Raw genomic sequence first — 6,300 nt, forward strand, 5'->3', positions numbered from 1 at the left:
TGTTTGAAAGCACGTTTCAAACATACCAATCGAAAAGTGAAGTACTTGCTGACATTTCCCTTTCTTGGACGTGTCCCGTGTTTTTGACCCCCAATGGTATTCTGCAAGCTGGCACCACCCATGACATCCGACACTTGGTGGCGCGTATCTATCATAACTATGGCAAGTTGTCCCCGCCTCTTACCATGCCTTCATGCCGGGCCACGCCTCATTCCCGTGCCACGAGCGCTCACGTGCCGCGGTCTCCTTGGGCCCCCCGGAGGTCGGCCGTTTATAAGCTCTGTTCCGCGGCATCCTCTCGTCGCTGTCGGCCGTCTTTTCGGTACCATCTCCATGTGGGCCGGTGCGGGCACCAGTGGGAGGACAGGTTCGGTCGCAGCGTCTCACGCCCCTCTGCCACTGCCACTCCAGGGACGGCGGGACAGCGGGTCCAAGCTCGCGGGTCGGCCACCGTGTGGATGTGAGCAGACGGTGCGGCCGGCCAGCCTCGATAGCACACCTAGACCGATAAGTGCTTGGCGCACTATGCTCCAGGGCGCCGTTTTTGCGGCACGGGCCGCCGCCGTTTATCCGATGTATCATGTCGCTATCTAGTCCCATCCCGCCCTGTCGCCATAAACCCAGGCTGCCTCCGCAAAAGGCCCTCTGACATCGACGACGGTGACCAGCACTTTTCTGGCGGTGGCTAGCACGCATCGCGGCGGGCCGATCCGCCGTGTCCGTCGTGCGTCACCAACGCGCGCACCTCCGAGCAAAGCGGGCCGCTGATCTTGCTCCGACGATTGCCCCAGGCCGGCGCCCGACTGGTGCCAGCGACTCGTCACCAATGTTGCGACGAGCAAGCGAACCGGTAGATCGCGTCGATTAGGGGTGAGGGCCAGCTGTGGAGTATTAAGGTCTGTCGCCAAGTGTCGACCGGGCTCTTGGCCTTGTTCACCCGCCGGCACGGGAACCTGCCCACTGGCGCCGAGCCGATCCCGCGGGCTGGGCATCCGGCCGGCGAGCTTGTCCCCGGAGCGCCTGACTGACACCGGCACACCGCCTGACACTGCAGCGTCTGACTGACACCGGCACGCCGTCTGACACCACCGCAGCTTTTGACAGACACTTGCACGTCGCCTGATACTGCAGGGCCCGATTGACACCGGCACGCCGCCTGACGCTGCAGCGTCTGACTGACACCGGCACGTCGCCTGATACTGCAGCGCCCGACTGACACTGGCACGCTGCCTGACACTGCAGCGCCCGACTGACACCGCACGGCGCCAGACACTGCGAAGTCTGACTGACACCGTGCGGTGAGACGACCTCACAGAACACGAGTGACGCGATGAGCCAAGGAACACATGTACACTCACATAGCGTGGAGCTTCGATCCTACGCAGCCCGTAAAGACTGGCATATAAACTGCCGGGCACAATGGGCCGGACACTTATTCTTCAGTCCCATCCTCAGCCACGGGAGCTTCATTCCCGGAGGACTCCAGCCCCCCCCCCCCCCCCAACTTGAGACGAATGGTTGTCGTATTCGGGGAGAAGTCTGTTTTAGTATTTTGTGGCAGGTTTAGCCATTTTCCCTACTTATCCTTTGCGCCCCTGCCACCAGTGCATGAACATCTCACCATTCGCCGTAGCGCGACGATCAAACGCTATTAAAACCAAACGACCCATAAACGGTGCCGCACTCCAAGCTAAAACTTAGAGGCGCTTCGACATTATCGATTTACAACGCATGGAACACTGTCCCAATGCCAGCCTCAAACACAAACAGCGTGAGCCATAACCTGGCGCGACAGGTGATGTCACGAGCACCACAGGTGTGGCGCCGGCCATTTTTTCGTGCACCTGGAGTAGACGGCTGCTTAAAAGGCTTCAGACGGAGAGCAGCTGCCCAACACAGCGCTGCTGCTCCTGCGGACTGCTCCCGACTGAGCTGACTGACGACTGGGGTCCCACTTTGGGTGAGCCGCGTGCTAGCTCACTGGATCTTATGGCCACTGAAGGTCATGGCCCTCGAAGGTCATGGCTGTCGAAGGGCATGCTAGCTCGCGGGGTCATCATTTGTCGCTGTCATGGAGCGAGAGCAGGGGTCGGGTTAGGCTTGACTGAGAGCAGGCGTCGGATCAGGCCGGACTGAGAGTAGATGTCGGGTCAGGTCGAACTTGAGAGTTGATGTCGGGTCAGGCTTGAGCTGAAAGGTATGACGTCGGGTTAGGCTGGACTGAGAGCAGGCGTCGGATCAGGCCGGACTGAGAGTAGATGTCGGGTCAGGCCAAACTGAGAGTTGATGTCGGGTCAGGTTGAGCTGAAAGGTATGACGTCGGGTTAGGCTGGACTGAGAGCAGGCGTCGGATCAGGCCGGACTGAGAGTAGATGTCGGGTCAGGCCGAATTGAGAGTAGATGTCGGGTCAGGCTGGACTGAGAGTAGATGTCGGGTCAGGCTGAGCTGAAAGGTATGACGTCGGGTTAGGCTGGACTGAGAGCAGGGCGTCGGATCAGGCTGGACTGAGAGTAGATGTCGGGTCAGGCTGGACTGAGAGTAGATGTCGGGTCAGGTTGAACTGAAAGGTATGACGTCGGGTTAGGCTGGACTGAGAGTAGATGTCGGGTCAGGTTGAACTGAAAGGTATGACGCGGGTTAGGCGGACTGAGAGTAGATGTCGAGTCAGGTTAACTGAAGGTATGACGTTCGGGTTAGGCTGGACTGAGAGCAGGCGTCGGATCAGGCTGGACTGACGCAGATGTCGGGTCAGGCCGAACTGAGAGCAGGCGTCGGATCAGGCTGGCCTGAGAGTAGATGTCGCGTCAGGCTGAACTGAAAGGTATGACGTTGGGTCAGGTTGATGCGCCTGGTCATTGAGGATATCGACGTGAAACTCCTGCAGGCACGGGAGTTGCACGACTTCTCCGAGTCAGAAGTGTTTCGTAATGGTTTGGGGGCCAAGCTGACTCAGCAGTGTGCCCTGCTGACCGCTGTGATGTCAGGGAGGAGGGGGTGTTGAGCGTCCGCTGCGCTGCCGGTGCCATATGACACATCAGCCACCTGAAGTGCCCACGTGCACACGTTGTTATCGTACTCGATGCCAGTGACCTGTCAACCCAATGAGTGAGCGAGTCGATCGCGACTGTCACATGGCGTAACCGTTTGGCGGTCAGCCGAGCGCGCCGGAAACTTCCATGAGGCGCGAGGGCACGCACCGGCGCGCCACCACCATAACACCTGACGATTAGCGGAGCGAGCCGAAAAAAAACCTGTCTTCTGGCACGCGGCTCTGTGCGTTGGGGGGGGGGGGGGGGGTAATGCCACGTCACGTGTCAGTGTTGCGCGCGTTGTGCCGGGAGCTTGAGTGTCAGGCTGTCCGAGCTGCGTAAGATCAGAGTTCCACGTTGTGTCAGGTGTCATGGACTCTGCGCGTCCCGTCGCTCGGGCCATGCTAGGCAGGACGTCGCACGGCCCACCTGCTGCCAGGTCAGGTGTCGAGCCAGTGACAGAGCACTCTGAGACTTACACCGAGATCCAGCCCAGTGGCAGAGCACTCTGACACCTAGACCGGGATCCAGCCCAGTGGCAGAGCACTCTGAGACCTAGACCGGGATCCAGCCCAGTGGCAGAGCACTCTGAAACCTAGACCGGAATCCAGTCCAGTGGCAAAGCACTCTGAGACCTAGACCTGGGATCCAGCCCAGTGGCAGAGCACTATGAGACCTAGACCGGGATCTAGCCCAGTGGCAGAGCACTCTGAGACCTAGACCGGGATCCAGCCCAGTGGCAGAGCACTCTGAGACCTAGACCAGTATCCAGTCCAGTGGCAAAGCATTCTGAGACCTAGACCGGGACCCAGCCCAGTGGCAGAGCACTCTGAGACCTAGACCGGCATTCAGCCGGTCTAGGTCTCACGTGTAGACTCGCCGGCCCTGCCGCCATTACTGGCGAGGCGAGGAACGTGTTGACGGCGTCGTGATGGCACGTCGGCATCGGCTGCTGCTTGTGCACGCGCGCGTGCGGTTACCGGTCTGGGCCCGTGTTTACGGGGCACGCTCGGCCTGTGTCTTTCCACCGTCTCACGTGCTGAGTGTGGGCGGAGTGAGCCCAGTGAGGAAGGTGAGGTGAGACCTCGGTGACCTTGGCGAGGAAGTTCCAGGAGCTCGGGCCTGTTGGTGACGCTTGCGGCGGCACTCCGCCTGCCACGCTTTGCTGCGGTCCAAAGCCGTAAGCGTCATTACACTGGTCCAACAGCTCGGCTGCATTCACCTGCTGCAGCGGAGGGGTGTCAATGGCACCACGAGGCGGTCGGCCTTGATGGGGTCCGTCCAGCGCGTCCTCGTCACTTTGCCTCGTCGGATGCGTCCGCTGACCGCAGGGTGGGCTTCCGGGAGCGGGAGCTGGAGCGGAGGTGAGGAATTCCCTGCTGCTCCCTCACACATGTTGACATACCTGAGCTAGTGTTTGGCATCGCGGCGCCACCGATTGTCTTGTGACGTGCGCCGAACTTCTCGGTACGGGAATTGCGTATATCATGGGGTTCCGGAGTATGAGTTGTGAACCGCGAATGCGCTGTTAGATAACGAGAGGTTTTGTCGGCCGTGCTTGCTCATTCGTCGTCGTCCTGCGGCAGGCTACTCAGAATTGTTCCGATTACGATAAAGATGCGAGTCGGCCGGGGTATTCCGCTCTTTGGAAAGATAACGGTTGCCCCTAAAGAAGCTTATCTCGCGGTGAAGCATCAGCTGTGCATGAGCGCGAATGAAAGATTTTTGCCGATTATCCTCAATAAGAGCCCACAGAGTGCATCATCCCAGCCTCCAATAGCTGGCCGAGGCTCGAGTCAACAAGATAGGCCACGACGTCCGTGGGCTCAACAGCGGCCGCGAGCGGATAGGTGGTCTCCCAAACCAGCCTGACTGCATTGTTGCGATCGGTTTTGATCTTCTCGTGGGATCCCGTGAGGCTGGCGGCCGCGACTTCTCTGGACGCGGGTGGAAGAACAGCGGTCTATAGCGCCCTCTTTATGACGGCCCCAGGCAGCCGTGGCGATACGCCATCAGCCGCCGCACCTATCTCGAAAGCTGCTTGAACAGCTTACAGCAGTTACGACCACGGCGGGTTCGGCTGTGATAGGATACATCCGAACAGCATCATATACAACGGATTATCTGAGAAGTCTTCGTTGCGTTTCACTGTAAAGAGCACACCTCAGTCATCGTGGTGTTGATCTTTACCAGAAACACATCAGGAGCACCGCACAGAGCTTATTCGCCAAATAGGGTACTTAAATGCAGTGCACTGCATGACACGTCAACGCCATGGATATGCTCTGAAGCTGGGCAGGCACTCTGTGCGCCACTTTGAGGAAGGTAGATAGAGATACAATTGCGCTGTCGCGTTTGGTGCCGCCGCGTTATGGGGGTTTGCTTGCCAGCCCGATTTCTATTTTGTTTTGTTAGTAATTGGGCTCATACTGCTTTTGGTAACTGCGTCTACTCGGATGATGGGCGTTGATAACGATGGTAACCACTCAGACGTTGGGCATGGCGTTGCATGCCTTGACGTCCGTTTATCCGAATGTGCTCTTTTCTCAGAGTGTTCGGTGTATCAGAAGCCGACGCTAATTCTGATCCTTAAAAGGCGCCCGTCTGTCCGGCAGCTGGCGTGGACTTTATGAAAGTAAAGGGAGGGGAAGTAAGTACGAGCAGCTCCTGCGATGACCGAGAGAGATTAAGGCTGCACCCCTAGCGTGGCGAATACCTCGTGGCATGCAGCGTAGTTCCGTGAAACCTCCTGCGAGGGCGACTGCTCGCGTAATCCCGGAGTAGGATGCATAGGAACCGTCATCCGATGTCCGGGAGCACCAGTGCCCCAGTGAACCCGTCGCCGCAGTGCGGCGGATCCTGTCGACAGGCGCGGTGGGTCCCATAGATGGCAGGGCGAGAGGCGCTGGCCCGGGTCCCGAGCCTCGAGCGTGACGGGCCCCGGGCTCCTGCTCCGGGCTCCCGGGCCCCTGCACGGCCGGGGCCTGGGTCCTCGGACCTCCTGCGGGACTCCGTGTACCTGGCGACTCCTCCAGCGCGTTGCGGCTGATGATGAAAAATGACGCGCCCTTTAATCCGACTGCGATCGGCCGCAGATAGCGGCGGTCGCTGATCAGCTGGCCGGCCGCTGCCGCCGCCGCCGCCGCCACCGCGCGGCACCCCCGCCGGCCGTAAACAGAGGGCGACACGCGCGCTCCGGCCGCCGCGCCGCGCCGCGCCGCCGCCGCCGCAGTCGCCGCCGGAGCCGGCCCCGCGCGCGCACGCCCCGAT

This window comes from Pollicipes pollicipes, unplaced genomic scaffold (assembly GCF_011947565.3).
Source record: "Pollicipes pollicipes isolate AB1234 unplaced genomic scaffold, Ppol_2.1 Scaffold_6686;HRSCAF=7923_pilon_pilon_pilon, whole genome shotgun sequence".
Classification (NCBI taxonomy): Eukaryota; Metazoa; Arthropoda; class Thecostraca; order Pollicipedomorpha; family Pollicipedidae; genus Pollicipes; species Pollicipes pollicipes.